Here is a 25,239-nt window from a genome sequence, read left to right as displayed (position 1 = left end):
GTGCAAATGATGTAGAAATGCCTTTTTGTGGGTTTTTTTTTCCTTTGACACGTAAGGAGCCACACCGAAGAGAAGCACTCTGAATTCAATGACAGTAGAAAAGCTGTGACCTGCAGCTCATCCTCATTTGGCATTGAAGAATTCATTCCAGAGATAAACTCTATGAGATAGGGGCGAAGACCTTGTGCAAGTGGGCCCACATCGGTCAGAGTCAGAGAACTTAAACTGGGAAAAGACATTTTGACAAAAACTAGTGAAGAAAATCTTTTGGCCACAGGAAATATCTTATTCAGCATCTCAGAATTCTTTTCAGGAGGAAGATCTCTTGGTTATTGTGCACTTAAAAGAACCACCCACACCTGTCTGCATAGTTTATATCACTAAGCTCTCTCAGGAATTTTTTTTTTTTTTTTTTTTTTTAAGTAAGAAGGGAGCTGTAAACGAGAAAAAAAGAAATTCATGCACGGCTTCTGTCAGACTTCTCTGAAAGCCACGTCTATCGAAATTCGAATTCAGTCTTCATTTTGTGGACTACTGAAAGGTAAAGGGCCTTGCCTTGTTATTTGTTCTTTATATGTATTCACTCCTGTCTACAGAGGTGTAGACAGGAGACTACACCCTTTGTCCTCCCTCTGTAAAGATTGACTCTGTAAAGATTTATTAAATGCATTTTTTGTTCTAAAACATTGTACTCCTGAGGAATGTATTTGTGAGAAATATGAAAGCTTAAGTAATGGAATATGTAAAACTTATGAGAACTTAGAATATTAAAATGTTACTGTATAAAATTATTTCATATCTAAGAAGATAAGTATCCACATGTGAATGGACATATTTTGCTGCATCATTTAAGACTACTTAAGGCTTGAATTAAACAAATATATATATTCGTGTGGTTTTGAACACCCAGCACTCGATATACTTGTTTGTTTTGATTCATTTTCTCAAGAGAATGATGGTGAAGCTGTGTTGCTTTCCCAGGTGAGCCTTGATTATTTCCTCTGTGCTTTCTCAGCTTCTTTGGCCTTGTATAGAGGGGCTTCTCCAAGAGCATGTCACTAGTTTTCTAGAGGTTAAACAAGAGCTAAGACAAACAAAACAAAACGCAGCTTATCTAATCTAATGAGAAACTCAGAAAAAAAAGTTTTGATGAACACAGTGTATTAAAATATAAAATATGTAGATCCTTTGACATGTTAATTCCATTTCTAGAAATCTTCAGAAATGTTCTTATATTATGCAGGGATGTGCATGCAAAGAATAATGGCTGCAGTTTTGTTTTTATGTGTGAAACATTGAGAATAATCTAAATGTTTACCAGTAGGAAGGAAGTTATGGTACATCTGTTCTATGAAATACTATGAAACAATAAGGTATCTCTGTGTGTACTGATATCAAAACATCTCTAAGATATAGTATTTAGTAAAAGACAAAAGTTTCAGGAAATAAAACTGCATCTAGAAGTATAAGCCTAAAACTGTTAATAGTGGTTTTCTGCAGGAAATGGGATGGACCAGGGTTATATGGAATGTTCAGTTTTTACTTTTATAGTTAAGTATTGTTTGCATTTTAAAAATAAAAAGCACTTATTATTTTTGCAATAAATGTTTAAAATATTTTAATAAAGATAGCATGTTGGAATAAAAGTGACTGCTGTTATTTCTTAAAAAGTATACATTTTACAGGGTTTTTTTTTTTAAATACTGGTCTTATTATGCCTTAAAAAAAATAACAGACCAAGGATTCAGAGCTACCTAATCACATTTAATAAATGATAATATAGGTTTTTGTTTTTGTTTTTGAGACAGAGGCTCATTATGTCACCCAAGCTGGAGTGCAGTGAAACGATCTTGGCTCACTACAACCTCTACCTCCCGGGTAGCTGAGATTACAGGCACGCGCCACACGCCCAGCTAATTTTTGTATTTTTAGTAGAGACGAGATTTCACCATGTTGGCCAGGATGGTCTCAAACTCCTGATGTCAGGCGATCCACCTGCCTAGGCCTCCCAAAGTGCTAGGATTACAGGCGTAAGCCAATATAGTTTTAAAATGATGAGCCAACATATGTGTAGTTTAATACATGTAAAAATGAGAGTTCAGCATAGGCTACTCCTCAGTGAACATTTATATCCTTTAAATTGCTGGTAACATAAATGCTCTTTTGCAAGTGGTTAGGTTTTAGATGTCAGGTTTCTATTTCCCTGGATTAGATCACAAGAAAGCATCTGATTGATGTTGATGTCAATGTATTTTGTACACACATTTGCTAACCACGGCTGATTTGTGTTTGCCGCTGAATGAGTGTGAGCTGGTTAGCTTTGTGATACGTGTTCGTGTTCCAAATTAAGAAAACTATAGCTGCATTTTTCCCCAACACAATCGTGCCAGTCAGTCAGACCTGTTTTCCAGTAAAGAAAAGGAATTTGATAACTGCAGATCATATCTTACAATTTGCTATGTTCTCCCTCACAAAATATGTGAACATTTGTTAGCATCATTTCATTTAGGAATCATATACCATCAGAAATGTTTTCCCTATTAGAAATGAACAAGGAGTGCAATTTTCATGTAGACAAATCTGTAACCCACAGGTAAAACTCTGTTCATACTTCTCTGTCGTAGTAGTTGGCCCAAAAAAGTTGCACCACCATATGGGGCAATTTCAAGAGTCTTATTCTCTTCTTTAGCAAGAGAAGTTGGCAGCTGTGTCATGATATCAGTAGATTCTGTCCATTTTGGGGTTACTTCCTGGAAGTGGACTGTGAGTGAGATGACCTTATTGGCTTAGGAGGAGAAAATGTCACCTTGAGAAGATCTTTCTGTGAGAGTCATCGAGTAGTCTCTCGTGTAAGGCTAGACTGAGCAGGCTTCACTGTCTGGGAGAGATGAATGCAAGACCTTTGGTGTTTGCTGTGGTTTTAAAACTCTGCCTCTACTACCACATCAAGTGCAACAGGACCCATGGAACTACAGGGTCCTGCTGAGGCCAGCAGCTGCACACAGTGTGGTGAGTCGCCTTGCCAGTGCAGCTGGCATGAATCAGACTGCAAGCTACCGGAACAAGGCATCAGTCGGGAAGAGGGGATGCACAGCTAGGTTTGAGGCCTTTTCATCTGGATGTCTCCAGATACCCCAGCACAGGCCCAGCATAAAAGCTGTGTGGGGGTGATGCCCCAGACCCAATGCGGGGCTTCATATGCCACATACAGAGAGAGCTGTCTCCATCCTCAGAGCCAGAGGCTGGCCCTTCCCAGCCTCCAGTCAGATAGGGGGCCCTCTGAGGTGGCCCGCTCAAGGGCTATAGCCCAGCAGTACGGGTGGGGCGGTGACATCTCCCAGCGTCTACCAGTATCCATCTTTGCCCCTCTAGCTGGTGCCTCTGAGCCTCATAGGGCCCAAACGTGACCAGCCCCACCTGCCGAGGGTCCCCAGGAGCTGGAGAGAGGCCCTGGGCTGGGGGCCAGAGAGGGACTACCCCCTGAAGAACTATCTCCTGTGAGGCTATTGGGCCCAGAGGGACTGGGGCTGGGACTGGGTGTGGCCAGCCAGCATTTCTCCCATTGCGGCCTCTGTGTTGTGGAACAGGGAGGTAGTGCCACCTCTTCTTGCACTCCAGGGGCCTGGAGTCCCTCCTGGCCCTCATCATATGCTTCCTGCAATACTTTGCACAACAGAGACCAGGCTTTCCCAGATCCAGGGGGACGGGGTCCCTGGGGCAGTCCCCAGAGCCAGCCCTCTGGACCAGCTGCACACACTTGACACTGATTTGCACAGTCTTGCACAAATAAGTGGTAAGAGCCCAGTGGCTAGGGTGGGCAATGGGGGAGCCTCTGGCCTAGGGGAGTCCCCTAGCACTGCCAGTGGGCACAGTGCCAAGCACACGCCCCCAGCCCTGGATCTCCAGGCCCCTGCCCCACCAGATGAAGGCTGCTTCCTGCTGGAGAAGCCCCAAATGTCAGCTCTGAGGAAGAGGGACCAGCCCTTTGGAGGTGCCAGGGAACCCTGGGCCACCCTACTGCTACCAACTGTTCTGATGCCCAAACCACACCCTCTGGAGCCACCTGCTGCCTGGGCCCAAGGAGCCCAGTTTTGGACCCAACAGACTGCATTCCCATGGGGCGGAGGCTGAGAGGTGCCTGTCGCCTAAAGCTGGGCCCACTTTGAAGCCTCTGGAAGGGGCCAGGCCTGCTGAGTCCCTGCAATGCCTCCCCTGTTTCTACCCCTGCTGTCAGTTGTAAACTGCTGGGCAACTTTGAGGATTTGTTGCTGCAAGGACGCTTTGTACCATCTGGCCACATTGAGGGCTTCACAGCAGAGACGGGAGTTAGTGGGTCCTACTGCCCCCAGCATGTCGTGCTACCTGTCACTGTCACCTTCTTTGAGGTTTCTGAGCAAAAGGCCCCCACCCCCACTGGGCATTGTGGATCTGAACCCTCTGGGAAGGAAGAGTCACAGTGTGTCCAAAGTGGGCACCATCCAAGTGACTTTATTTAACCCCAACCAGACTGTGGTGAAAATGTTCCTGGTAATCTTTGACCTCTTGGGCGTGGCTGCTGCCCACATGCTCTTCCTGTGCAATCGCCTCTTTTTGGTGCCCGTGGGTGAGGAGGAAATTCTAACCCCACCCACCGCCTACTCTGCCATTCTCTGCACCTCAGGTTCCAGAGCTCCCACTCAGGCCTCTTAAGCCTGAATAGAGACCTCCACCTGCTTTTTTCCCACCGGAGCCTGGAGCTGGACACAGGGCTCCCCTATGAACTGCAGGCTGTGACTGAGGCCCCTCCTAATCCACGTTATTCGCCTTTGCTCTGATTGCCAGCACTCTGAACCAATGTGGGTCAATGACCTGCCATCTTGCCCATCTCTTAGAGAACATGTATGGAGAGATGGCAAGGCACCCCTCAGGCTTGAGTCAAAGCCCTCCCCACGCTCATGCCCGGATTGATTATTTGGGTGTTTAAAGCTCCCGATCCTTACTACACCCTGTCCTACTTCAGGTACTCCCTGCATCTGTCCCCTCCCTTGGGTCTCCCAGACCAGCTTAGGAAGTAGGGAGGAACCGGAGCCACCCTGAGGTTGTCCCAAGTTCCCAGGAATGTCATGCCAGTGTTGCCTCCCTGTCCTGAACAAGGACCACTTATTTTATTTATTTTTAATTTATAATTTATTCACATTGGATTGCCTTAGTAACCTCCCACACCTGATCACTGGCATCACCCTTCCTCCTTTCCCATTCTCAGATATTGCTCCAAACTCAGGAGTTGAAGAGGCTTACGCAGGGGACAGGAGGAGAACTGCTCTCCCTCAGCTGAGAGAAGAAGGGTTATTCCAGAGGGACTGAGTCAGTAGGCAAAGCCTCAGCTTCCTATGTCCTTCCCCTAGTCCCTTCACTGCCCTTACCCTCTGACCTATCTCTGAAAGCCAAGTTACACATATGCATGTGTGCACAAGCTTGTCTTTGTGTGGTATGTGTGAGAGAGAGTGTGTGCATGTGCGCACACACGGGGTTAACCACCCCTCCCCTAGGGCTCCAGACTCCAGTTGTCCGTCTCCTCCTACCTGTGTCTCCTTGCTTTGGGGCGTGACTGAGGAAGGTTTCCAGGGGGCAGAGTCAGATCCAAGGACTGGGGTGCCTCTTCTCACCTGGCCAGACTCTGACCCACCTACTTCATCTAGGGTGAGGGGCAACCCTCAAACTCAATCATGTGGTTCCCAACAATCCCATTCCCTATTTCAGACTCTGACCCAGCCTCAATCCTGACTCCTGGGGCTGGGCTGAGGGGAACAAGCATTATTTGCTGAAACTTGAAAAAACAAAAACAGAAAAAAATTATTCCTGGTACTTTAAGAAAAGGGGGAGGGGGAGAGAGATTTTAAAAGAAATAAATTCTTTCTTGGAAACTTGAAAAAAGAAACAATCTGCCTCTACTCTTTGAAGGAAGGTGGCCACCCTAAGACTTTGGGATGGTAATTCTGCATCTGGGGGTAGTGGAGGTAGTTGATGTGACCCACTGCTTCCTGAGGTGTTATAATTGTCACTCAAGAAAGTTATAATTTAAGAGACCCCAAATGGGGTTTTGCTCTGATTATGCAATGATCTGGATTTGTTAGAGTGCCCTTGCAGTAAACAAATATCCATGGAATTTTTCAAGGCAAAATTCAACTGCAATACAAATGGCAGTGAGAAAGTAACTGCACTGGGTGGTGCAAACTGACCAAATTTCATCTCCCTCTGCATCTCAAATTGGAAGGAGACCAACCTACTTTGGAGTAAGTGCTCAGTGTTCTTGGATAATTCAATTAAGGGGCATGGGAACTCCCAAAAGGAGATTCTGAGCTTCAGAATACAGAGGCATAGGGAAGCACTTACGTGGTTAACTGGAAAAATAGGGAAAATGACCATATTGAAATTCCAAGTTTGTGGGGCAGTTCATTCCAGTTACAGGCTTGGTGTTTTCTTAAAGCTAACAAGACATAGGTATTTGGGGCATGTAACTCTTTAGCTATTACATTTGGCTTGTTAAATATTTTCCAATGAAGAATTTTGAATGTATATCTCTCCTTTAGTTTTCATTGATGACGTTGACAAGTAAACTATCAATTTATTGTCATTTCTTTATAGGTAATTTTTCTCTTCTCTAGCTTCTTTTACAATCTATTTATCTTTCAAATTCTATGATTTCAATATGGTGTGTCTAAGTGTGATTTTCTGATTTATCCTGCTTGGTGTTCATAAGGATTTCTGAATCAGGATTTCTTTATTTCTCCAATTCTGAAAATTTTTCATCCATGGTAACTTTGAGTATGAGTCTCTCTCATTATCTCTATTATTACTCTTTATAGATGTGTATTACACCCTCTCACTTTATCTTCCCTTTCTCTTACCTTCCATATTTTCAGTCTCTTTGTTCCTCTAGGCATTTAGAGTAATGACTTCATATCTACCTTCTAGTTCATTAACTCTCCTTTCACTTGGGGAACTGAAATTTTTAAATGCCAGTGGTTGTATTTTTTATTTCTACAGGTTCTAATAGGTTCTTTAAAAAAAATCAGCTTTATAGTTTCATATACTTTCAATGCCTCTTTTATATTTCATACTCAACATTGCTAATAAAGTTTCTACAGGCCTGAATCTTGATGTTTCCTTTGATTTCTTCCTGTGACAACTTGTTTCCTCCTTTATTTTGTGATTTTTATTTTCGAGCAAATGTTAACTGAAATTGTATCTTAGGGATTTTTTGAGGCTTGGAACCAAGGTGTATGCCTTCAGGGAGAGTTTGTGTTTGCTCTTACCGGGCACCTGGAGGCACAATGTAACCCAGAATATTTTGAACTCTCAGCTTAGGATTTCTTAGCTCATATAAGCAATGGAAATTCTAGACTTAAATCCAAAGAGACTGACTCACTGTTATGAATCTTTCAGGAGAAATTTATCCTTCCCAGCATCCTGAGGGTAATAGAGAGAACTGTATTTACTGGACTCCTTTTGAGGGGCACTTTTGTTCCTATTTTGTTTTTTCATGGAAGATGTCACCTGTTAGGAGTGCCAGCTTTCATTGAGTCTTTGATCCTACTTCCCCCTTGCTTAGAACCCAAGATTTGTCTCCCCTCTCCCAAATATGGCTTTCTCTGTATTTGTGCTTTCCTGTCATTTTTGGCCTCTAAAAATTTTCCTTTCTTGCCAATAAAACTATGCATTTTTTTAAATATATAATTTTTTCCAACTTTACTTTCTTTTTTAGGTGCTTTGCACCAGAAGGATTTTTTTAATATCTAGTATTCGTATTGCCAGAAACAGAACTTCTATTTTTCATTTAGTTAACTATATCAAGTTTCCCTAGCCTTTTGAATTAAACCAAATGGTAAATTTTAACAGGAAAAGATTGACAGACAGGTTTGCCAACTTTTTATTTCATAAAATAACAATAACCAAAAAAAAAGAAGAAAAGAAAAATCCCTCCTACTTTTACCATCATTCCATAATGGAATGTTGAGAAAACATAAGAGAAGTGGCCCTTAACTCAAGTTTGGTTTATTCCACACGTTGCTAAGATTGGTGACAACTTTGTCATAGACTATCATTGGTCCAGGAACTGGCACTTGGGAACCACTGAGCTACTTCAGTCTATCTAAGTGTGTACTCACTGTAGGATCTATTAACTAGAGATTCTAACCACCACCATCAAGCTAACTGCCAGATTAGCTAATGCCACTAAATTTACTTGTTTGCAGTTGAGCAAATAACTTCCAATTTACAAAGAAAGAAATAAAGCATGGGAGGTAAAGTCTAAATCTTGAATCTCACCTCTATTTGGGAAAATCATTCAATCTCTTAGCCTCAGTTTCTTCATCTGGGTTAGTAATACATTACCCATATGGATATTTTGAAGACTAATAGGAAAGTTCATTGGTGTTAATAACTTCTCTATTATTCCCCTCCCTGATAGAATGCAAACTAAATTCCCCCCAAAATGAATAAGCACCAAACCATATACAATAGGGCTTTCTTTTCAATCTGACTCTAGAACAGGCAATGTGCCCAATTGGTTCCTTTCTTTCCTGCCATGGAGGAAGAAGTTTTAACCAGCTAAGAACTCTAGGAGAATAAGTTTTGCTGGCAAGAGAGATAACTTCACCAAAATTTAAACTCCACGGAAACTGGAACTTTGTTCATAGCTGAATCCTCAGTACCTATTCCAGTGCTTGGCACATTTAAATGTTCAACAGATGAATGAGGAGTAAGAAAATAAATCAGAGCCCTACAACAAAATGAGTCACAATAAAACTATCAAAATTACCTGATGAGAGTGGGAACCCTGTGTTCCATTTCATAGTCTTCCCCCCCTTCAACCCTCTTCTCCCCACCTGCCAATTTCCCCCATCATGCAATGCTTCTCCAATAAGTTCTGCATAGTCCCAGAGGCAGAACCTGGCTTTGGGAGAAAACAGGCAGAATAAAATTCAATATGCAGAACCATCTTTTCAGGGTCCTTGCAATCTGTGCACAAGTCTGTCATGCTATAACTGCTTGTACGGTGCTCACTGGTGGCTCTGAAGACCTTTGGGAGCATCAATCAACTGTATAGAGGATAGTTAGCTACACGCTATGAATAACAAGACTAATTAACATTCATTGAGCATTTTCATTATGCCAGGATCTATGCCTGTTATATATGTATTATCTCACTTCATTCTCAGTGAAACCCAAGGTAGTTACTATTTTCATCCTCATTTTCTAGATGGTGAATTTGTGGCATAGAAAGGTGAAATAGTTTGTCCAAGGTCACACAGCTGATTCTCTGCAAGATCCATGCTCTTAACTATGGCACTATATAAAATACAGATTTTATAGTACTTCCAAGTCTTTGGCATGGGTTATATGTAAGCATATTCATATTGTGATGTGAATTTTCTTAAATAAGTCTCATTCCTTTTGATTTTCTTATACTGGGATATAAGTTGAAAAGATAAATATGAAAAAAGAAAACCAAGTCTAAAAGTGAAAGTAGAGTTTGAAGTAACTGGAGCGAAAAGAACAGCACTGCTCTTCTTCCTTCAATTGTCTTCCTCCTCTCCATAGCTCAGTCCTATCTCTTTCTCTTCTTTAGCACTATCACCCCTATCTGAGTCAATATCATCTCTTACTTTCACTACTACTGTAAAGGCTTCCTAACTGATCTTCCTGCACCCACTTTCACCCAACTCCACTGCCCCCCACACCTGCCACCCCATCCTATCAATACTTCAAGAAAGCAGGCAAGCATAGGATGGTTTAAAATTCACCAGAGCAGTTTTTAAACACTGACCTCATTATGTCCATCCTCCTGCCTAACACCTTTTCAATTGCTTTCTTTTACATTCAGAAGAAAAGCGTAAGTCAGGGCCAATATGGCCTTTCCTGTCCGGGCCCTGCCCCAAGCCTCTGGCCACATGGCCTCTGCCTCTTGTTACTTCTACTTCGGCCCCAGGGCTTGTGTACATCCTGTTGTCTTTGTCTGCCCGGCTCCGCATTGCTTCTCCACCTAAGGGAGTCTTTCCTATCTTCTGGGCTGCTTACCATGACCTTACCTATGCAGAGCACCTGTGTGCCTGCTGCATGAGATGGGCTCAGTAGATGCGGTTACGTGAATGAATAAAGGACTGAATTTGTGGTGGTCCACTTATCAGGTCTGTGGCCACCTAGTTTTAATATTGCATCTTCCTGAATGATGAAGCTGGAAATCTTTCACTTTTGGCCTCTGCCATGATTGACTTAGGATACAGGCCCACTGCAGGTGAGTCTTATGACCCAATCCCATCAGGGAAAACAAAAGCTAGGCCTACTCAGAAGGAAAGCTGCTCAGTGACGTAATCAAATGGAGTGATCTGTGTCTCAGTCAAAATCAATAAGTGACCAGGAAGACAGTGGGTGATGTGAATGTGTTCTGATTAATCCAGCAACAGGCCAACATCATGACTTCTAGCAGAATTAATTGGAACAACCAGGTGGCCATTCCTGAGTTCCTGCTCTTGAAACATCAATTGCTTTCTCTGGACACTGAGACTTAGCTGCTTGTCTGAACTCTGCATGCCCGTCACTCTTCTCATATCTTCCACTGCACTCCTCATCGTCTCTGCCTGACCCTTCCCATCACACCATCCACACCATGGCGTCCTTCCAGCTCCCACAATCTTTGAAAAAGTACTCAAGTTTCCCCAAGTCACCAACCCCCAGGGCCAGCATGATCAAATATCCCATTCCCAAGCCTCTCAGCATATTAATTAAAGGAATGGCAGTTAAGTATGGTTTTTGGGCTTCAAATCTGGTTAGAATAAAGAAAGGATATTGTCCTGTGGCAGATACTATGATTGACTTGCTTCAAATGTATTATAACCTCCTTTTCATGTTTTCCTGTGTTGAAGAGGCCAGGAAACCCAAAACTATGTTTCCCAGACTCCCTTGCAGCTAAGATTCCAGAAAGACCCTCCAATATGCTCAAAGGAGACTTGAATTCAAAACAGAATTAAGAGGAAGGGAGATACAGAGCCCATATCTGGCATGAACTGAGGCAGAAGCAGCACGTTCTGCAGTCAGCAGCTTCCTAAGTCAGTGACCTCCTTCAGCAGAAATGTGACTTTTCTGATTTTGGATGAGGCCGTCTATCTCTGAAGCCTGGGAGTTCCTGGATGCTTATCCTAGAGCCAGCTCTTCCAGCCCCTCAAATAGTTTTGTAGCCCCTTAATGTTTGGTAATAAATCCTCTTCTGCTTAAATTAGCTAGAGTGTTTTCTGTTGCATGAAGTTGAACCCACCAGTATAAGCCCCAAAGAGTGACCTGTAGGCCTTTGGGACACTAGGTTATAGACTTGCTCATTTGTCTTGGAGACCTTGTTCCAGGGCCAGGTCGTTTCTCATCTGTGGCAGTTAGATCCTGGGCAGCACCCTTAAGACACCACGACTCAGCAAACTGATGTCAAGCTTTTCGCAACACCAGGCTAAAGGATCATTCCCAGGATGAGTGAGTCGATTCACCCAGGAGCCAGTCCCTATGTTGCTGCCTGTAACTGCCTCTCTTGCTTTCCTTATTTACTGGCTTTGCACTTCCTTTCTTATTTGTCCATGACTCAGCAAATAGACTCTTCCAAGGAACTCCTCATCCCTACTTCTCAGGCTATGAACCAAAGTTGTAGGCTGCTTTTACCAATCACATCAAATGTAAATAGTTACCCCTCTACATGCTCTCTATATGTACTCTGTATACACTCCAATGTAGAGCTTATCACATTGTATTATCATGATGTGCTTGCTTCCACTAGACTATGTCCACCTGAGGGTCAGGTAAAGGCCTATTTTATGAAGTATTGACTTCCTAGTGCTTAATACTATGCTTTGCATGCAGTAGGTACTCAACAAATAGTTCTAGAGTTTTTTTAATGAATACATAAATGTATGATATAAATGTGGTGTTTCTTGCAAAATTCCAGAGACTTTCTCTAACTAATCAACAAAACACTACTACAGAGAGAAAGAGAACTGCCAAAAGACTACCACTTGAACAAATAACACTATTCTGGAATTGATAACTCACATAAAAAATTGCATAATCTCATGCTTCCTCTGGGGAATGTTAAAATTCTACAAAGTTATTGTATAACTCTACGAAGCTCTTTCCCCATGTTATGATTTTCTTGGGCTTAGAATTGAATATATCTCAATATTGTATGTTAAGGTATAATTATAATGAGATATTTGAAATCCAAAATAAAATTCTTTGACCATATCAAAGTCCTCCTTGGCAGTTCCTTCTCTTGAAGACTGACATTCACAGATCTCCAGTTACACTCATGTTCCTACTCACAGTTAGCAACACACAAATGAATAGCAAATGGTGTCAGAAAAACAATCCTGAACACCTGTGTATGTTTGTTTGCTTTTGGCATTTCATTCAACTGCTAGCTATAAATTAATTATCCTAGTCAAAATTAATTTATTTCTCCCTCCTCTATTTCCCAGCAGTACTTTCTTTATTCTGCAATTATGGCACCTAGCACATTTTCCCATGTATTGCAAAACTAATGTCTGCTCAGAACTCTGCAATTTGTAAAGCACTTACATATATTTAAGTCATGTTATTCTCAGTACAGTCCTTTGACTTAGACAGAGTCAGAATTAATAAGAAATAAGAAACGGAAACCTGAAACTCAGAAAGGAAAATCCTGGCCTAAGTAGGTAGCTAACAAATACCAAAGTCAGTCTTTGAGCTCAGGCCTTTTTGTTCAGAACCTATATGTTTCACACATAGTTCATGGAACAGAAGTGACTATAACAGGTTCCTCATGAAAAGTCACAATCTGCATAGCTTATTGTAAGCTCTGACAAATGCTACATTTAAAAAAATGTATTTAGCTTTATTTAACATTTTCTGTGGCTCACCTGTTAACATTCTGTAGCATTGAGTTGCCTCGCATACTGGTTTAGGAACTACTACACCGTTTATTCAAAGATTGATAGAGAGCCACAACTACTCTTGAAATGAGGGTCCTAGATGATTAATTAGCTTAACTCTCTAGCTAGCTGATTGGTTCTCATACACTAGGTTCACATCACTTGGATTCAAATTATGTCACAGTATTTTTTAGATGATATTTATTGCATTAATACAAGCTATGAATCTACTACACCATTACCCAAAGAATGTATCTGTAACCACCTGAATCAGAATCACAAAGGGTTATTATTATAACTCAAGAAGATTCCCAGCCTCCATGGTAGAGCTACCAAACCAGAGGTCTCATCTTGGGGAGGAGACACAATAACCCAAGATGCTCAGACCCGGTCTATTTAGTAGTCCACGATTTTCCCAATCCTAGGTGGAATAGCAGTCCACTATGTTCCCAATCCTAGGCCTGCACATCATAGGTGTTTAATAGATTCTTATTGATTCTGCTGCTTTTAAATTCTTAAGCCCAGTGAAGTTTGAGGACTACTGGTCACCTATATAACAAATCACAACAAGAGAAATAAGTATAGATAATTGGTAAAAGAAAATAAGAGAGATAAGTATAAATAAATAAAAGAGATAAGTGTCAGAAGGGACCAAGGTAAAGGTAGTCAATTCTGTATAGAAGGCTCTAGAAAGACATTACAGAGCATATTATAGTTGAATTGGGTCATGCAGAATGTTTTGGAATTAGCCAATCAGAAAAGTGACATAAAAGCACCGTCCATGGGAGAGCAGGCACTGGCTTGGAGAGGTAAACATATCTTAGGTATCAGATATGAGCAAGTCTCCCATGAGAGCTTAGGGGCAGGGAGCAGAGGGCAGAAGTGAGGGGAACAGTAATATGTGGGAGGTGAAGCTGTCTGTCATGATTGAGGCCACAGCATCTTGGATGTGACCAATATGTGGTGAAGCATCTTGGATAGTGACAATGCATGTATGTCTGCTCCTGAATTCTTAGAGCTGTGATTGATCTCAAGAGCAAACTGGCATAGCTGCCATCTAAGCTAACATGAGGGAGGGCTGCTCTCAGACGTGGAGCTCCCACTATGCTCGGTTGTTTTTCAGTGTATAGTTGTCCACATATGACCAACAGGTGACTCTTTTTAACCCTGCTTTGGGCCTTTTCTGGTACATTAACCAGTCAAGTCATAGGGCCTAAACATTCTGAGAACCTGAATCAGCCACTGTGGCTTCCAGATACACTGAATTGTCTGGCCTGTGATTTATCTGAAAAGGAATCACAAATGGAGCCATGAGTCATTTTCAGCAACCGAGGCTTTAGAGTCAGACAGTAAATTCTAAGAAACCAATTTCCGCTGTGGGCAGAACCCAGCTCCTGGAGTCTAATCATTTGTCCAAGCCTCAGAGTGGAGAAAGCTGATGAAATACTGACAGGTCCAGTCTGGACAGGATTTGCTAAGAAGATTTCAAAACCTGGAAGGAAAAGTGGAATCTCTTGTCCCTGCCTCTCAGTGGAAAGAGGTCAGGACAGGCTCTCTGCCCACATATTCAGTCTCCATTCTCTGGGCAGGAGGAAGGCTTGCAGAAGAGAGGAAAAGGTTGCTGGACCACAAGAAAGGTGGGCAGGAAGCGAAACAAAAGGTCATTCCAAACCTTCTCCCCGTGGCTGTCTCCTGCTCTCTATTGAGAGAAGAAAAGTAACCTGAGCAAGTCCCACCTCTACTCTCCTCTTTGATCAGCATGTTTCTGCCTCCAGTTGGGTTCTTTCTCTCCAATCTCAGCGGAAGACAAGGAAAGCATAGCCCTTTGCTCACATCAATCTGTCTACCTGTGCCCCTGAGCTTGATCTTTCCACATCCAACAATAATGGCCAACATTTTATAAATCCTGACCACACCCTTTACACAAAGGGTTTCACGCAATACTCCCAACAGTCTCATAGACTGCATAGCATTAGTACCTCCATGCTACAGACGAGGAAACTACGGCACACAGAGGCGAGGTCACTTATCCACAATCACCATCCACTGCATAACTGTAGAGCTGAAATGTGAACCCAGGTATTCTGACTTCACAACTCCTATGCTTAGCCTCTATACTGCACTGCTTCCCAAGCAGAAATGAAGCTTAATCATAAAAGCTTCATTTAGAGAACACAGATTCTCTATAGGCAATTTGGGAAAACATAAAGAAGGCACAAAAAATAAACAAATAAAAATCATCCACAATCCCACCACTTCTATCTTTTTGGAAAGGGTATAAATCAGAAAGTGAAAATCTTTTCTTATTTCTGATGTCGGCTCTCAAAGGTGTCCACTGTCCTTTCAGACTGGTTTCCTCTATTTATACAATTACATATAGGCATATGTACATACATACAGTGTTTCTTAATAAGACTGCACATTGAACAATAAGATTTTTTTGCACATTCCTTTTTTCACTTACTATAACACATCTATTCAAACCTTGTGTAATGATTGGTAGTAAACCACTGCTGCTGAACCATAATTTATTCAGCAAGTGCCATAATAAATATATTTGCCCCTATATTTTTATATATCCAGGCTAGTAGTTCTCTAAGATACATTCCAACAAGTGACTGGTAAGATGTGTATTTTCGTTTTGCTGATTGTCAAGTTATCCAGGGAATCCTGAGTAATTTATGATGGCAAAAAAGAGAGAGATTGGTAATATGAATCTATATTGTGAGAAAACTACAGATAGTTTAAGCATTATTGAACACAAGACTAAATCAGTGATATAAAAGGGGTTTCTCATGTACATTCCGAACTCTTCCTCACTGAGAAACTGGAGAAACACTTTTGCTTATTGTGGGTAAGAAAATGTGTCTCCTTATGGCCCTTCTGGAATTCTCCTACTGTGACATCCTTTTTCTCTGTGCCAGATGGGTGCCATTCTTGCCCATATTAGTTCACATTGTCTCTTCTTGTATAGGTGACTTTATTTTATTTACTAGTTTTTTGAAAATGTACATTCTCAGCACCTGCTCTTGTTCAAAAATACTTCAAATGCCAAATCCTTACCAATGACTCTCCTCAGATGGCTGCTCCCTCCAGTACACTCCATGAGGGAAATGCTTGCTGCTGATTTTTCTGTCCATTTGCCTGACCCTGCACTGATGCTCTCTAACTTGCAAATCTAAGGGCTCTGTGTTACACAGTCAGCAAAGAGGAGGGGAACAGCACTCCTTTTTTTTCAGGAACAGAACATTCCAGATTGAGTTAAGATTCAAAACAAGCCATTTGACTCTTCCTGGTCAAAGTCTGCAACTTTCCACCTGCATCTGACATCCCTCCCAGAGGGATTTCTCCCTTAGCCTGATAGCACCCTCTGCCCTGTTAGCCAAACACACATCTCCTCAAGGACCCTGCACTTGTCCTTCACCCACTGTGGTCAGATAAGCCCAGGAGCCCCACTCTTCACACCTTTACTTGAACCAGCATCTTCTCTGTGCATTAATTATTACCCCTGACTGAGAGGCAGTGTAACCAAATGCAGAGCATGTGGGGCTTTAGAATCAGAAAGTTTGAATTCAAATCCTGATTCTTAGCCCTGTTGGCTGTGTGATCTTAGGCAAGGTATTTGACCTCCCTCTTCTTTAATTTCCTCAATTATTAAATAGGGATAATTAAAAATGATCTCACAGGAAGGTTGAAAGCACCTGGTATATACTGTCTGACACACACAGACTTGTAACACTTTGTAACTATTCTTAATATTATTCCACAGCCAAATTTCTCAGATGAAGCATTATTGGTAAGGTCATATAAAATTTTAGGATTGTTCCCTTGTAAATTCTTAGAAGTTATAAGTAGTAAGAATAGAGGAATCCTAAAAGCTTTTAATGTCTCTGATAAGTGCATAGAAAAATACTGATGTATGTGCCTCCCCTCCTTGCAGCGGCTACCTGAGAGGGAGGGGTCCTCTGTACTGTGCCCACATGACCTCCTGTACTATACCCATGTGACCCTCTGAACTGTACCCACGTGGCCCCCCGTATTGTAAGAATGTGATTCGCTTGACCCCTACCAATCATGTCAGATGAGTCACTCTCCTGACCCTGCCTGCCTGCCTTGTATACAATAAATATCAGCATGTCCAGGCATTCGGGGCCATGCTGGACTCCGCCCCTTGGTAGCAGTGGTCCCCGAGCCCAGATGAATCCTTCTCTTATCTCTGTGTCCTTGTCTCTTTCTTTTCTACGATCTATCATCTCTGCATACAAAAGAATACCCACGAGACCCTACAGGGCTGGACCCTGCAAACCTAAGCCACTGAACCTTGGGATTCCTCAGGGGAATACAGATCACCAGCACCACTGTCCAAATGTATTGATTCTCCTCCAACGCTGATGCCATCCCCAGGGCTTGGAGTATGCCAAATATGGAAGGCCGCCCAGGTCTTATCAGAAGAACCCAAGAAGATAATTATTAATGAGTCAACACTTTCTGAGTGCTCACTATGAGCCAGGCTCTGTGCTATTTTATATACACTATGTCACTTAGTCCCAAGCGACATAAAATAAAGCTCACATTAGAAAAAGACAACACAATTTGCACTAGTCCAGTGGTGGTTGAGGATCTCTTGGACTGGGGTAAGGCTGTGCCCTGGGCCTTCAGCAATCTCAGAATCCCTCGGGTATCTAAGAGGCTTGGGAAGGCAAAGCTGTCACATTCATGATTTGGAGGCACACACAGGGAGGATCTATCTTTCACATGTCTTTCTGCCATTAACAGAGATAAATCCAGGTATTGTCATAACAGTAATGGCCTCTGTGACTAAGAGGAGCTAAAAAGAAAGTCAGTGAATGTCAAATATCTTGAAAAATCTATTCACCATGAAGTCCCCTTGTAATGTGTTCTCAGGAAACAATAACAGCCATTTTCACCTCAGACACTGCTCTCTGTGGTACATAATATCACTAGGTGACTGCACCCTGTAAGTCCCCAGAAATTGTTTCTAATTATTTTCAGAGGCACATCAATTACCAATAGAGCCTCCAGGCAACCCTCCTCATTGCTCTGATTAGAAACATGTTTTACTTCCACTTCTTCTGTCAAGCCTCTCAGCTCCCTACACATTTAATTGTTCTGTCTTGGCTGTGGGCCTGTTTTCCGTACCCTCCGCTCTGAACTGTGCCTCTCATGGCTAAGTCAGCATCTGTGCTCACCTTCCTTGAGAAGCTCCTCAGCACCTACCAAGAGCTCATTCTGTCCCTTCAGAAATGCTGGGACTCTGGTGACCTAGATACCTGATAAAACTGTTTCAATTAAAAAGCTATCCATACTCACTCTGCACCAGGTACTGTGATAAGTGCATTTCAGATATTGCCTCGTTGAATCCTCAGAACAACCCTGTGAAGGAGGTACAATTATTATCTCCATTTTACATTTGGGAAAACAGGCAGAGAGGGGTTAAATAATTTTCTGAGTCAATAATTAACAAATGGAGTCTCTGCAAGCATTCAGATGTCTTCTCCCCATTCCTCTGGAGTCCCTAAGTTGGGGGGTAAGTTGAGTGTCTTCCTTTCTGTTCATCACCACTTCTAAGCCATTGTCCCCCTTGGTCCTTAGTGCAGTCATCTCCTGACCTCGCTTTCCCCAACCCATTGCTTGAAGACATCAGTTTGGTTGAACCCCTTCCAAAGCGCCTTATATTGTAATTCTTGGTGCTTTCAACTTCCTTCCAGACTTCATGGAGTTGGGCTCCAGCGGGGTATTACTCACATAAAATGAACAAGAGAGCTGGCCCCAGAGATGTACTGGACCTGCAGGGAGATGCTCCTCCCAGAGTGCTGGCCCCCAACTATCTTACCCCTCTCCCCCGGTGGTTTTGGTTCTACTCTGCCTTCGCTAGCATCCCAAGTTCATGCCCCTGCCTGGTCATCATCAACAGCTACAACTGCAGCTGCACCACGTTTCGCCATCTCCCCGTCGGACCTCCGCCTTCTCTTACCAGCTCACCTTCTCTATAGTCTGCCAACTCCAAAGATTCTTGGACCACACAGAGACCTACAAACCATTGTTCCCGGAATCTTTTTATTGTCTTTCACTCGCTTCATTCTCTACTTCTCTTCTTACCTAGTTTAGATTGCATGGGCCATGATGTGTTACTCACTGCACACACCTTCAACTGCCTCAACCCTCTCTTCCTCTGTCATACTCAGCTGACAAAACCCTTGGCCAGCTCTCCACTTCTCCATGCAGCCAAACATGCCCAAAGAAAACAACCGTGCTGATGGGTCTCACTTTAAAGTTATCATCACAAACTACAAGTGAGCCCTTAGTGTAGCCTGGCAGCCTACTGTATTTCCCTAGTCAACTCACTTTTCCAGGACTATTTCACATCTTCCTTTCTCTCTTCAAATCTTCAACACATTCTTTTCCTCCACACTCTCAGCTGATAACTTTGCTTCCTACTTCACTGAGAAAATTGGAGCAATTAGAAAAATAACCTGCACAAGTTTCTACCCTCACATCTACCTATCTTTCTGCACTATGTGCATTTGTTTACCTTCACTCCTGCCACTCTGGATGAACTGTGTATTTTCTACTGAAAGCTAACCCCTCCGCTTTGCACCAGATCCCATTCCCTCATGCTACCCAAGGACATTGCTTCAGCATCATCTGTTTTCCTTCTCTACTGAATCAGAATTAGAATAATGTGAGAAGAATTAATAACATGAATTAGAATAACATCAGAATAACATGACAGAATCAAAACCACGAGTAACAACAGCAACAACAAATTTCCTTGGATTCCACTTCTAAGTCAAACTACTCCATTTCCTTCCCGCTTGCAGCAACCTTCTGAAACCGGTTGTCCTTTCTCTCTCATTCTTCTTGTCTTCTCATGAAGATATCTCAAGTAGGCTTTTGTTTCCTCCATAGCATCTCTATAATATTCTATCTGGAATATCGTACATTTACTTGTGTATTTATTTGCATTTCTACACCTTCACTAGGACCAAAATCATAGGAGAACTTGGAATGGCTCTTTCCTCGGCATCTAGAAGAATCTCAGGTTCACAGTGGACACTCGCTTTCATTTTGAGTGGATGAATGAGTTTGGGATTTGAACCCATGCAGTCTGGCTCCAGTGTCATTAAGTCAGAATGGTGGAGGAGAGGCATCCTTCTCACCAGGGACTCCAAGAACTATTTGAGAATTGGTAAGGTTGGAAGTCTCCCCTAGTAAGGGCAGAGCCAAAAAAACAGAAGCTGTTTATTATAACCCTATCTTGCCCCATCTCTGGTAGGCTGAGAAACCCACGTTACATGTCTGTGTTACTGTGAGAGCTGTAAAACACCCCTGTATCCTGAGAAGATGTGATTTAACTGGACTTGTAACTACATGCATAGGTACTATAGGGTTCTTATCAGTCTTGTGTTGGTTTGTTGGCTTTTTCCTTTAACTCACTAAATTCTATTTTAACAACCATGTGCTCACTCCACCTCCTCCTCCTGCCCTAAGGTATTTCCCTTATCGGACGCACCTGTGCTTGTCCACAGGTAAATCTGGGCCCATGTAGAGTGCAGTCTTGCACTGCATAATTGGTAAATGTGTCTGCAGCACCACTATCATCACAACTGCCATCTGAGCAGGCAGAGCCAGATGGAATCAGATCACTCATTGGTCTATTGAAGTAAGGGTGGGCTTTTTAGCCTTGCTTTCTCTTAAAAACGAAACAAACAAATCAAAAGACTAACTCTTTTTATTTTTTGCATTCACCTAGACTATTATGCCAGAACTTGCATGAGAAAAACACTTCTTTCTGACCCCTGTAGTGATCAACTGATGCCTTCAAGCAGGAAACCTGATTGCGCTCATCTCAGGCTGAGTCTCTGTTTTATCAACCACAAAACGACTCAACCCTTTTTTAAAAGCCAGCTGTGACCACTGACTCTGTGTCCTCCTGTGGTGGTGAATTCAGTTTAAAAAATAATAATGATAAAATAACAAAGCTTATTGAAGCTATTATGCTTCAATGCTCAACCCTTTGGGGTCTGAAGGAAATAAAGCAAGTTGGCCAGACCTGAGGAGTTGATGATACACGTTTTCCTCCCCCAGAAGCATCTTGTAACTTGTCCCACACCAGCAGTGACTTCCCAGTATGGCGTTTTTGCCCGCTGCTCCCCATCAGCAAGAGCGTGCTGACACACGGGCTGATGAGCAGCGCCGAGACTTATGGAGTATGTCCTTCCTGCCTCGAACCTCACAGCCTGTCATCCTCTGTTGTCACACGCTCTTGCTCATTCGCTCGCTGCTCTCACTAATCTAGAAGATGATCAAAGAAAAACTCCACTGACTCACCCCTGCCTGGACCAGCGCAGGGATTGGTCAAGCGTGTGCATTAAATATCACCAGATACTAATCTATTATTTTCACCCGCTCACTTGCTCACTCACTTGCACTCTCTCACTTCCTCTCTCTTTTTTTTTTTTTCAAAAAATAAATAAATGAATTCTGGGTTGGCTGAAGATTTCAGCAATGTGACTGCTGTGCAGATGGATCCTGCTGAAGCTGGTGCTGGCTCTCTAGGGAGTAGCATGAAATGCTGGTTTTCAAAACCTGAGCAGCGTGTAAATGGCAGCTAAAAAGGAAATGCAGATTGGTGCTGAGTGTTAATTGTCTCTTCCTCTCTTCTTCACACACTTCAGAGACTGTGTGGTGGCAGGAGATGGGAAAGCAGGCCTGCCCCCTCGTGGGGTAGGCTTTTTTTTTCCCCAAGCTGGACTGAGAGAATAACAACACCTAGAATCCAAGTCAAAACATGGAATGGTTTTTTTTTCTTTTCTCTTTTTTTTCAAGTTTTCATCTGATGAAAGTCAAGGAGGTGGCACCGAGCTTGTAATGAAAGTAAGAGTCTGCTGAGAATGAGTCGATGAGATGTGACACAGAAAGGGGAAGCAGGATGTCTTTGTTTTGAAATGACAGGCGATAAGCTATGGGGGTGCCTGGTGAGATTTTAGTCCATAACTAGGTAGCAACCTGTCAAATGCAGGCCCCTTAAATGCATCACAAGAATTCTCACTTGAGATGATTTCAATTCTAGCTCTGCGTGTGTGAGTGTGCGAGTGCATGCATGCACACATAGCAAAACATAATTGAATGCCGAAAAACATTGCCATGTCCTGTTAAGTGTATAACTGTAATCACCCTGGAACGGGAGCTCTAATTCCCTCCATTGCTTTCCTGACTTAGGCAGTGACAAGGTCAAGCTTATGACCACAGCCCAGGCTCGGAGCCATTTATTTTCATCCCTGAAGACTCACGTTAGCTTTCTCCCAAGATGTTAATCAAGCAGAATCTTGATTGACTGTCTTTTCTTTTTATGTGTTTGTCTAGATAAAGTGGGGTCCTTTGAATTTGTGCAGTTTTGAATAAGATGGGGGCAAAAGAGAAGCAACCTGAAAAATTGACTATCTGTTGGCAAGAAGACTCTGGAAGGCTTTTTTAAAATCATGAAATTTCTGTGGCCCACCTGAGTCATTGTAACCTGTACCTGCTGATGCTTCATTTCTCCAGGTGTCTATGAAAAGGCTGTGACTCCCTGCTGTTGTCACATGGTGCCAACATCACTCTAGCTTGCCATTTGGAGACAAAAGATAAGCAACCACAAATGAAAACATGTTATTGCCTGGATCCATTCTCACCTTCATGGCCAGGAATGTGAAGGTGAGCTGGTCCCCACCCCTGCACTTCACCAACAAGACCAAGGAGAGTGCAGCAGATGCTTTCTGAAAACATTGCTTCCTACTACTGCTGCTTGTCATGGAAGTAAGAGTCTGCTGAGAATTCTCATCTCAGGCTGAGCCGTGTGTTTCCCATGGCAGCCTCTCTTGGCACCTGTTCCTAACCAGCATCTCCTAACAGAGAGGGATCTCAGCCTGAAATGGGCTGGATCTTGCTCCAAGCACCAAGTATACTCACTTAAGCCATGGGAGAAGAAACAAAGAATGTCCTTTCAAGGAATTGCCCAGAATGGCAGCTGGGGGAGGAGACAAGTGGGGTGGACCATCCTGGGTGGCCCCACCCTGTGAAAGACATTTCCTGACTAGAAATGGGGCTCAGATGTATGACACACAGAACTGGGCAGCCAAGTCTCTCTCCTTAGAACCACTCTGACTCCAGTCACTTGCCCAGCCACCTTCTATTGATAGTCCAATTCCCCAAATCTACTTCCTTCTACAGAGGGCAGTGGCCCCCACACGCAAGTCATCTCGACAGTTACCTTGAAGTCACTACTAATAAAAGGGAGTAGTGGTGGTTGCTATTGAAGACAATGTTGGCTAATGGGCTCTAAAGCATGACTTGGTCTTCCCAGGCCTGTGTGCAGGGGAGGGTCTCTCCCCTGAGGGGAACCCCCAAAATAGATGTTTATGGACTTATACCTGCTCTCCACAGAGGTAGAATGAAATGGAGCTGTCTTTTTTGTTGTCAACATTAACTTGATTCCAGTGGTATGCTATGTGCAAGTGAAAAGAGCCTCAGGCAAGGTCTCGAAGCTGCTTAAATGTCACTCACTACCTGCTGGAATGCAGAAGGGCACTGTTGTCACAGAGACTCTGCCTCTGTTCAGTGACAGCTGGCAGACCCATCCGACTGGCTCACATGTAGGCTGGCTCCAGCTTGACCATGGCAACCAAAAGGGAAGACAAAGTTGCTGCTGTTTGCTTGGTCCTTCCCACAGGTGACAGAAACAGAACCCTTTTAAACAAGTTCTCTATATCTATGGGACAGAAATCAGAACAGAGGTTGCTGGCAGAACAGAGAGGGAGGGGGAGTTGATTGAGAAGGGACATGAAGTGACGGAAATGTTTCCAGAGTGATATGAGTGTCTGCATCAACCTGTGCAGTTAGGGTCTGTGCATTTTACTGTAGGTCAATTATACTTTCATTATAAAAAAGCTATTCTATTTCTCATACAAAAGGCCAAAAGAGGGGCAATTCTAACACTCCTCACCTCCAACCTATCCTTTCGGTACCAAGTGAAAAGAGGCAGCCCAGAAGTTCCATTCCTGGCTCTGTGTGCAGTGGCTGATCACACCCAGAACTTGGAATGCAAATGCCTGCATCTGAAGCCCTGCCCAAGGCCCACCAAGCCTGTGACTTTCAGAAATTTCCCTGATCTCTCTGAGGCTCTGTTTCTTCATCTGTGAAATAGAGGGTAGTGATCCTTGCCTGCCCTAAAAGACCACTGCAGGAAACAAACAAACAAAAATAATAAGGTTTTTATAAACTGGAAAGAGCTGCAGGAATACAGATTGCACACCATCTCAAAAAGATGATCACTTTTTAGACACATGCCTAAAATTGACAAGTTCCTCTGAATTCCAATAGGAAAATCTGCTATGAAAACCTCCATAAACAAGATATTATTAAATAATCATAAGTAGTGGTATGAATTTTACTCCACAGCACCCAGGTGTGAAATAATGTTGTATCTCTTTATATCTTTAATCATATGATCTATTTTAAACCTCCATTGGCCTGAAAGGGAAACAGTTCATATTCAATCAGTTAAAGGGTACCCCAATCAATTTCAAGCATAGACATTGCCATCTGATACTCTCAGATTAATTATGCTCTGCAGGACTAGAAAATACACATTCATTTTTCTCACCACCATCCCTGTGATGAGGATGGTAGAGTAAAGACAATGAATGGTAAAGACATGTGTGGGTGTAAATATAACATATATAAAACATATACACATACATATATAAACATAATGTGTAAGCATTACATTAGCAACATCTCCTTCAGCATCTAGAGCCCTCCAACTTATAGGTTACAGTACAATTGATGGGGAGCGGTAGACTTAATGGATGTGACTACTGTCAAGAAACTTGTGAGGGAGGAGAAAAACCCTCTCCATTATTGTAAACAAACAAAAATGCTCTCAAGGTGAGTGTGATGTGGGGGCTCAAATACATGACATGAACAACTCTTTTCTTTTTTGTGAGACAGAGTCTAGCTCTTGTCGCCAACGCTGAAGTGCAGTGACGGCATCTTAGCTCACGGCAACCTCGGCCTCCTGGGCTCAAGCAACTCTCATGCCTTAGCCTCCTGAGAATCTGGGATTACAGGCGTCTGCTACCACGCCCAGCTAATTTTTGTATTTTTAGTAAAGATAGAGTTTCAGCATTTTGGCCAGGCTGCTCTCAAACTCCTGACCTCAGATCATCTGCCTGCCTCAGCCTCCCAAAGTGCTGGGACTACAGGCGTGAGCCACCATGCCCGGTCAAACAACTCTTAAAGTAACTTGAAT

At 42.8% G+C, this 25,239-nt stretch overlaps 1 pseudogene; it reads left to right on the top strand.

The window, feature by feature from the left end:
• Positions 1 to 3,184: 3,184 nt before the first annotated feature.
• LOC105724989 (atos homolog protein B-like) lies at positions 3,185 to 4,814 on the top strand (annotated as a pseudogene).
• Positions 4,815 to 25,239: the final 20,425 nt, after the last annotated feature.

The sequence above is a fragment of the Aotus nancymaae genome, unplaced genomic scaffold, assembly GCF_030222135.1.
Source record: "Aotus nancymaae isolate 86718 unplaced genomic scaffold, 86718_ANA_hifiasm-v0.15.2.pri h1tg000011l, whole genome shotgun sequence".
Lineage (NCBI taxonomy): Eukaryota > Metazoa > Chordata > Mammalia > Primates > Aotidae > Aotus > Aotus nancymaae.
Note: the sequence above shows the minus strand (reverse complement) of the source record. Positions and strands in the feature narration are given on the sequence as shown.